The following is a 10,000-nucleotide window of genomic DNA, read 5'->3' as shown; positions in this document are numbered from 1 at the left end:
CATATGGAAAATAATCACATATTTTAAGCTAAATCAAGTGCAAAAGATTACAAATGGATGGAAAAAATATGTGTAGCAGTTTTTGATACACATTTGTCAGGGACAATATTCAGTGATCTTTGCATTATTTTTGGTTAAATGATGGGTTGTGGCTGATTTTCCTGCTTAGACAGAATTTAGAAGATTTTGATGTTAGAAAGAAAAGACTGATTAGAGCTTTGGCGAGTATTTTTGTGATTGAATGTTGTGTTGTTTCCATGTTCATAATGTTGTTTCTTTTGCAAATGTTGATTATTGTTAGGCAACAAGAGTTGGTTGTTTTTAATTTTGTATGCAATATAAAAATATGAAGAAGTGTTTATTCATCCTACTGAACTCTTTTGCCCTGTTAGTTTGTACCTTTGCTGCCCTCACCTAGTTCATCACCTTCCCACCTGTGTCCTTTCACTGTGCCTCCTACAGCTCCCTATTCTCGCCATTCTCTTTGTAACATACCCTATCGCCACTTCTGCTTGACCACTTTTTTGCCATTTTGTTTCTTCTTTAAACCCTTATCCATATTTTTATGTGCTGCATCTGTGACCTATTTCAATAAATTGTTCACTTCTTCATATTGTTCTAGGTCCAGGTCCAATAACTCATTTCACTTATTTATGCATCTGTCCTTCTCTCTTTGTTTGTATATCTGCATAACTTTCTAGCTATTTATTTTATTTGTTAACCAGGTAAGTGAACTGGTTCTATTAAAATAAATATGTTCATCTAAGAGCCAGGCCTTTGGACAAAATACAAATGCAGCTAATAAATGCAGTTATAATCAGTTATGGAACAATACAATATATCAGTAAGGCAGAGTATGTCTTTTCAGTCCTTTTCACTTTCTGAGGTAAAACCTTTGTGGTAGTAAAGAACATTTTACTTAAAGCTTTCTCAACCTTTGCTAGTGTTTAAGCTGACCTTTGTAGCTGAGGGTCATTGTGACTTCCTTGATTGCAGCTGGAGTGTATCATACATAGCTTGCTTCTACGAAGTGGGTGACAATTGTCATTTTGCAACCTGAACAATTGCAAAGCAGAAATGGTGTCTGTGGCTTCAACAGGCAATTGTTTAGTTTATTCATGATGGCACTATAATGTTGCTTGATATGTTTAGTCTGGATAAACTTTCAAATCTTATTCTCTGCAGTTTGTAAGAGACCTGTATTATCAAGTGATTGTAATTATATAATTGCAGGGTGAATTCAAATGTGGACAGAAGTGCACTGAATGCAACAGCATCCCTTACTTCTCTGGTAAATGGGTTCATAGGTTCATAGGTTCATAGGTAGGTACTAGGCTATCTGCCCGAGGGCATTTATAAGCCTAGCCAGAGTGTATCAGCTTTCACCGCCCCATTGATTAATTAGCTGATCCTCTGTCAAGCAGAGCCAATGAAGTGATCCCAGGGGTGTATTTTCTGTTACCCATCCACTCATCAAGGTTTCTCTTGAAGAGTGTTAGTGAGGGGCTCTGCCTAATGTAGTTTGGAATTTTGTTCCAAAGCATGGAAAATCTCTTTGACAGGAATCTATCCCTCCAGCATGTTCTGTTTATTGCTGTGGCGAGGTTTAGCTCACTAGAGTGCATGGCTCGCAGTGACTTGGATTTTTCTAGGTGGAGCATGTCCATCAATTCTGAGTTGGACATGGCTTTGTAAGTCAGGCAGAGATCACCTCTGAGTAAGCAATATGCCACTGCATACAGCCAGAGTTTTTTCAGTCGGGCTGCAGAAAGCATATGTTTGAGGCCAGTAATCCTCTTGGTGAGGTACTTTTGTGGTCTTTCCAGCTGTTGGAAGTGTCTTGTGACGTACATCCCAAATGGGACATTGTACTCTATGATGGGGCTAATAAGTGACGAGTAGGGGCACTATAACCTCTTTATTTCTAGATGCAAACCCTTTAATAATTAGATGGGCCACATAGAAGGATTTCCTAACTACTTTGGCAATATGATTGTCAAAGGAGAGATTATATCTACCTATCAGGGCGCGATTTTGACTATTTTAACTGGATATTAAGTTGTGCACCTTGGGTAATTGAACCCTGGTCTAAATCTATGAAATACTAGATATTGGGATACAAGTGCAAATTTTATGAATTTAAAATAGTGCATGATCTTTGAACCAGTGTCAGCATCTTCAGTACTTTAGATCTTTTGGAATGGATGATCGCTGATTTTCTGTAGCAGATTAGAGTTTTCATTAGGAACTAAAGTTTGCAGTCATTCGATTGGTTAGCAATGTCCTCCTGTGTTTCCTTTACTAATGGTTTCTTTTGCAAATGTATATGTTGAAATAGAGGGGTCTCCAGACTGGTTCTGGACACATCACTTAGAAGTTATCTCTATTGAACCTGGCATGTCATATCCTTCTCCCTAGTTCTATCTTCCACGTTCCTTCATTGGCAACCACATCCCTACTGGCTCTTTGTAATACCCTTCAGGCTTGGTGAGTTTTTCTTACAGTAGTGTTTCAAACCCTTTCAGTTAGGTAGCTTGTGAACCCCTTTCTAATTTTACTTGTATGTTCAAAGAAGTCAACCAGTTTATAGTATGATCTGCCCTTCACACTGTTTGGTCAATTTTGAGTTCCCTATTTTTTGTTAACAGGTCATGATATGGTTCAATTAAAATTGTACCAAGAGCCAGGCCTTGGGGAATTACAGGTCAGTTGCCCTCCTTTTGTAGGAAAAACAATTCGTACCATTATGGGTTTTAGCCTTGAAGCTGAGGTTAAAGACTTTGTGGGGTAAACTTTTATTTGAAGCCAACCTGGGCACTTAGCCCATTGAGCTGGGGCTTTGAAAGGCTGTTCACCTGGGTTTATTTTTGGGCCTAATTTGGTAATTGTCTTTTGAAGGGTGAAGTTTGCACGAATGTCCGGGTTGGCAATTGTAGTTATATATTTTGTGCTATTTGATAGTCTTCTAAATTCCACTTATTCTTATGTAAGAGTCTGTATTATCTTTTGAATCTTGTATGATTTAATTGCCTGGAGTTTCATGAAGGACCTAGTTCCTTCTTCTGTAAGGGTCTTGCTTCTGGTTTGATTTTCTGACAGTCCTTTATGCTAGCCTGTTTATGGCGGGGTCCCCATGGTTTCCTTCTCTTAAGAGAGCTGGTTTTGAGGGATCCCAGTCATTCCTGTAGTCTCATCAAGGTTTCTCTTGAAGAGTGTTAGTGAGGGGCTCTGCCTAATGTAGTTTGGAATTTTGTTCCAAAGCATGGAAAATCTCTTTGACAGGAATCTATCCCTCCAGCATGTTCTGTTTATTGCTGCGGCGAGGTTTAGCTCACTAGAGTGCATGGCTCGCAGTGACTTGGATTTTTCTAGGTGGAGCATGTCCATCAATTCTGAGTTGGACATGGCTTTGTAAGTCAGGCAGAGATCACCTCTGAGTAAGCAATATGCCACTGCATACAGCCAGAGTTTTTTCAGTCGGGCTGCAGAAGGCATATGTTTGAGGCCAGTAATCCTCTTGGTGAGGTACTTTTGTGGTCTTTCCAGCTGTTGGAAGTGTCTTGTGACGTACATCCCAAATGGGACATTGTACTCTATGATGGGGCTAATAAGTGACGAGTAGGGGGGCACTATAACCTCTTTATTTCTAGATGCAAACCCTTTAATAATTAGATGGGCCACATAGAAGGATTTCCTAACTACTTTGGCAATATGATTGTCAAAGGAGAGATTATATCTACCTAGGTCCCCGGATCTCTTATTACCTCTTTTGTATTAAGGGGGCTGCCACCTATGTGGTAATTCGTGGGTGATTTGTTTTTTCCTAAATGGGATGACTGTGCATTTTTTGAAATTTAGCTTGAGGCCATGACTTTGAAACCAGGTGCCCATCTCAGTAAGGCCCTTTTGGAGGATGTCCGTGTCAGCCAGAGAGTCAATTATGGCTCGCAGTTTGCAGTCATCAACGAACTTGGTTAGCCATAGTCCTCCTGTGTTTGCCTTTACTTCTGAGAAGTATTTGCAGAATAGTAGGGGTCCCAGGACCGAGTCTTGTGGGACACCACTTGTGACTAGTTTTAGATTCGGAACTGGAGCCCACTATTCTTACTCTGTGAGTTCTGTCTGTAAGCCAGTTGGCAACCTATCTCGTAACATAGGGGTTTATGTTCAGGCTAGTGAGTTTTTCTATAACAGCCGAGTGGGGAATGGTGTCGAAAGCCTTGGCGAGGTCAGGGTAGGCTGTGTGAACCACCTTTCCCTCGTTTATCGCCTTGGTAACTGTCTCAAAGAAGTCAACCAGGTTTAGTAGGCATGATCTGCCCTTAACAAAGCCGAACTGGGTTGGGTCAAGTGTTTGGAGGTTCCCAATATCTTTGTTAATGAGTTCCATGATTATGCACTCCGTAGCCTTGCAGACCAGGCTAGTCAGGCTTATGGGGCGATAGTTACCAGGGTCAGTTGTGGCCCCTCCTTTGTGGAGAGGAATAACAGTTGCTGTGCACCATTCTATGGGCACGTAGCCTGTGGAGAGGCTGAGGTTGAACAGCATGTTTAGGTGGGGGGTTATTTTGTTCTGTAGTTTGTGCAAGACGCAGCCTGGGACACCATCTGGTCCCATTGACGCTGTGTTCTTGGCTTTTGAAAGGGCTGTTTTCACCTGTGCGTCTGTGATTTTTGGGACACTACACTTTTCTGGTATTGTTGTGGGCCCTTTTGCGGGTGAGAGGGGGGTGAAGTTTGCACTGAATCTATCTACCAGGATGTTGTTGGCAATATCAGTAGGTTCAGTATATTTTGTGCTATTTTGCACCAGTGCATATCTGCGAGTTGCCACTTAGATTTTTAACATAGCTAAAGAATGCTTTGTCATTATCTTTTGAATCCTTGGCTATTTTTATTTTGAAGTTAGCCTTGGATGGTTTCATGAGGGACCTTAGTTTCTTGCTGATACTGATCAGGGATGCCTTTCCTTCTTGGGATTTGATTTTTTTTCTGAACTAGTTTCCTCCTTCTATTGCATAGCCTGTTTATGGCAGGGGTCCACCAAGCTGGTTTCCTTCTCTTAGAGGAGTGAGTCTTGGTTTTGCTAGGGATGGCATGATCCACGCATCCTTGTAGGTGGTCATAGAGTGCATCTGTAAAGGTTTCTGCATCTTGGGCAGCATTATCCTTTAGCGTGGGGGCTGTGAAACTTACTGCCTCTGTCTTAAGTTAGGTGAAGTTTGCTTTAGAAAAGTTTTTTACTGTGGTTTCCTTAGTTGGGGGTGGTGGTGGGGTGTGGACATCCAGAGTGATTAGTTTATGGTCTGATCTAACCAGTGATGGGTTGACCTCCGGTGTAGAACACCTGTCGCACATGTTGGTGATGACCAGGTCCAATATGTTTTCACCTCTGGTAGGGGAGTTTACCAGGTGATCCAGGGCATTTGAGTTGATGAATTCCAGGAAACGCTGGGCCTGGGAGTTTGTACTCGAGTAGTTTTCCCAGTGAATGGCAGGGTAATTGAAATCGCCCAATATCAGGGTGTTTGGTAGGACCTTCATGTTTTCCAGTGTCTCCAGAAAGGTGGAGTGGTGGTTCTGGGTCATGGAGAGTGATTTGTAGCAGACCACAATTTGCATTGCAGATTTGCCCAATGTTAGCCGCATATGGATGATCTCAGAGGTATCATGCTGCGCCACTAACCTGGAGGTGTAGGTATCCTTGATGAATATGGATACACCCCCTCCTTTTGTGTTTCGGTCCATGTTCTGTGGCCGAAACGTGTGGTGTGAGTTGAAGCCGGGAAGTGCTGGGGTGGTCTCTGGAGCCTTGAACCAGGTTTCAGTTACTGCACAGATGTCAACATTCTCCATACTGAAATGAATGCAATATCTTGTTTGAGACTTTCAGTTAGTTCATTACCTTGCTAATTTACAGATTTATGTGTTTGCAAAAAGAAATTATTTAGTCCAGTGTTACACCTAAGTATTTTGATGGCTAGTAGCTGAATCTACTATACTTTCAGGATTCTTAACTAATAATGTGGTGGCGCGGGCAACATATTTGTGAGCTTCACAAGTATAAATCATTAAATGTTTCTGGAAATGTTTGTTGTTTCAAACTCAGTTCCACACTGTCCTAAAGTCATTTTAAAAAGACTATATTTCATTGAATAAGAGGATTCATCTGCCTTTAGAAGCACAAAATTGTCTGCATATAGAATACTGTATTGGGCAGACTGAATACCAGGTCATTGATGAAATGTGATAATAACAATAATGACCTTGTCATACCCCCTTTTTGAAGAGTACCAATGTAAGCCAGTATTTTATTTGCTCAAGCAATAAAAGCCATATAGAAACATAGAAGCTAAACCACTGTAGTACTTATCTACGAACAATATATATTGTTTTTCAGATTTTTATAGAAGCAAGCTATGATTTATATTTTCAAATGCAAATTGTAGGTCTAAAAACATAGTACCTGTCAATTACCTCTTTTCATGCTATTTGGTCTCCCAAGCAGTAAATTGCTGTTATGATGCTATTTCAGATATAAAACCACATTGTTTTTAAGTAGGTATATCATAGTTGGTGATGTAATCCAGAATTTACTCATAAAGCAGTTGTTCAAGAATTTTAGCAAGTAAGCATTTGCAATGGGTCTAAAATCTTTTGTGATTTGGGGCAAGGAACTTCTAGTACTAGTATAATAAGCAAAAATTTAGATCCAGGTAATATAAAGTTTAAACGCTTAATTTACCTTTTATTATCTTGGACTATGTCCTCCAGGTCATCATAATCCACTTACCAGAAGTCCCACACCATCAGCTTTGTATTTTTAATTCCCAACACTAAATCACTCTGTAGTATTATCACTGCTGTTGAAATGTGCTTTCATCTGATCTATGTTATTCTGTAATACTTGTTAGTACCCCTTTCATAATGCTGTCCTTCTAGCTCAGTATCACAATACAGGCCACGTCCACACCTTGTCCCCCTTGCATTGGTCCAAGCAATCAATCAGCTCTCGCCCCTTCACAAAATTTGTACTTAGCTATTAGAGGACTCAAGTCTACTATATTTATAACCCTCTTCCTATAGGGTTCATATATAGTTATTAGGCATGCAATCCAGGAGGCCATTACGGAGCCTAGCCCAAATTTCTAATTACCCAGAAGCACTATCTGGTAAAGTGCCTTGCATAAGGTCACATAATAGGCCAATAAAGATGGAAAGATTTAAGCCTTGTAGCACTGAAACACAAAGCAGCTCATTAGCAAGTCTGAGCTTTAGTCCTCTGTACTAACTGCCAGACTTAAAAAGCATATAGCACTAAAGGGACTTTGACCCCCAATCCTCCCCTCTTATATTGTGCAGAGCACTTCATTTACAAGTTGAACTACCCTCTTTCTTTATTTTCTCTGTCAGTCTGTCATCCTCCACTCATGATGTACTTTGGCTCAAATACTCCATATCAAAAGTACCACAATTCACACTCTTCTTTTATATTAACCTACAAGACACTTAAACTAAATTTTGACCCCAGCATCCCCTTATTCCACTGAAACACATGCATTCCTCCTCCTCTTTTCCCTCACAACTGATTCCTTCCTTTTTGTAGCTTTCTGATCCACCTCTATATCATCATTATTTTTCATTCCTAAAAGAAAATAATATCTATAATCAACCATTTCCCATACTCTCTTGTTTCTCTTGGTCCCACTGATGCCCTTTCTGGCCTATTGCCTCACTGCCTGTCACACTGTATCAGCATTCACTACAGAAGTCCCAATAGCAAACATGGATTCCTAGATGAATGCTAGCACGGCACTCATGCCCCTGAGACAACTACAGATCAGGTCCCCCCTAACAGCTTCACCCAGGTCAATTGTTTCCTTTAATCCTTCTTAACTACATTTTCATCCACTGCTCTGCTATGCTATGTGTCTCTCTTCTTATTTTCTACTGATTACCTGCCTGCCTTGCTTTACAGCTATAACATTCATTCCCCCAGACTGAAGGGTACCTTTCCATCCCAGCTTTGAACACAGATGTTTCTTGTGCACCTTGAAAGAGACCAACATTGGCTTATAGTTAGCCATTCTGAATGAAAAGTCCATCTCCAGAGCATATTAAAGTGAATGTACATTTCCTTGTTTGCTTTCTTGTTTATTTATAGGTAAGACCACTAGACAATAACAAGGGATCACTGTCTGATTAACTGATGTGCTCGTATTTACATTGCTTGTCAATGGAGTGCGAAAGAGACAAATTTAAAACTACAGGATAAGGGGCTGTTTGGTAACCATTTGATATGTTGGGACCCACAAGGGCAAGTCCCCAAAATGTGGAGACTGAATGGTCAAAAGTATGGATTTATGTATAGCATGTCTGAGATGCCATTTCTCAGAATATTTTCCTTTCTCCGAGTATGGCAATCTTGGAGTTGGTATATAGAAATTCAAGGGGGGGGGGGTTACACCCCCACACACATAGGGTGATGCAGGGGGGCTTGATTTATTTTTGAGATTCACTCTTCTTTGTTCTTTCTTTTTGAGTCTTTTTGTTTTTTTTTTTTTTATGGCTTTTTGTCAGTCAGTATTTTGAGTGCTGACATTTCAATAGGGACCCGCTCTCTTCTGCTCATAACCTAATGCTCTGTGCTAAGCTGCACAGAGCTCCAACAAAATGTTTGAATGGTTGCATATGTCCAATTAAATGCACTTTTTAACTGTATTCCAACCTCTAGAGTCTTTTTGGATGAAGTTAGAAATAATCAGCTTTCATCTGTTCGTACTATTGCTCTAAGTCAGCTGATTATAATTGCATTGCATCCCTCTTACTCCAAAGGTTGCTAGTTCCTTGCTTATTTTATTGCCTGATTAACTAGTAAGATCAAAGCAAATTAGTAATTTGACAATTCTGTGCAGTCATCTGAGAAAACAAAGAGTCTGAATTTCTAGAACATTCCAAATCTAGGTATTTAGTGAGGAAAAAACTAAGAAGATAGTAGTAATCACATATATTACTAAAAAATAGAGGAAATTTAACTATTAAAATGTATTATGTGGATTTTGTATACATGCCCACTTTGTATAGGGCAAGTGCTTGGGAAAAAAACATGGGAAATGCTTGCATGTTCTTCCAAGATGCAGTAAATGGACTTTAGCAGAGTACTTTGGCTGGGTAGCAGGGGGGGGGCTATTTGCATGCAGCAGATTTACAAATGAATAACTCAGCTTGATTAATATGCCCAAACCAATTCAGAGATAGCTAAACATTATGGCAATTGTATCAGGAGATCTACTTGTGTTTGAGTGTAAATCCACAAAAATACAGTACTAAAATGAAACACCCCAGAGCATCATCTCCCAGAATGGTTTGTTATAGTTTGGTATACTTTCATTTCTACACCATGGTTATAGTTGGACAAATCATTTTACTTTGTACAAGGCATTTTCTCTTGAACTTAATGTTGCATGATCAAGGAGCTGGCATATAAGTAAAGTGGGTGTGAGGGTGAAGTCCCCCATATATAGGGGTGAAATCAGACTTGCCCCCTGCAAAAAAAACACATTTTACTGATTCTCTCAAACATTTACTGGATGTGTGTTTGGGCAGATGTGTATGTATGGCATTGGGAAGGGGGCACTTTTCCCAACTATAAGGTGTTAGGGGGCATGATCCATAAGTATGAATGGTGAGGGACAGCAGTATTTTGCATTTCTTTATCAAGCAGTGAATATATTCTGCCTTCATAAATGAATGCTGATACTGCTTTGGTGGTCAGGGCTGAGGTGATTTCACTGTAGCATGTTGCTTGTTACAGTTTCAGAGTTTTTGTTTGCTTGTTTTTTGTTTTGCTCTTTAACTTTTAATTGTAGGAAATGCCAGACTGTATAACAATGCAAGTTATGAGGTGACCAAACCATGTTCTGTGTTTGGGAAAATTGTCTCATATAGTAAGTATGTATGGAAGAAGTTTGATTTTATCTATTTGTACTGGATCCAAAGC

Source organism: Protopterus annectens, chromosome 4.part1 (genome assembly GCF_019279795.1).
Source record: "Protopterus annectens isolate FY-2018-M chromosome 4.part1, PAN1.0, whole genome shotgun sequence".
Classification (NCBI taxonomy): Eukaryota; Metazoa; Chordata; order Ceratodontiformes; family Protopteridae; genus Protopterus; species Protopterus annectens.
The sequence above is the reverse complement of the archived record's forward strand: the minus strand, read 5'-3'. Positions refer to the sequence as shown.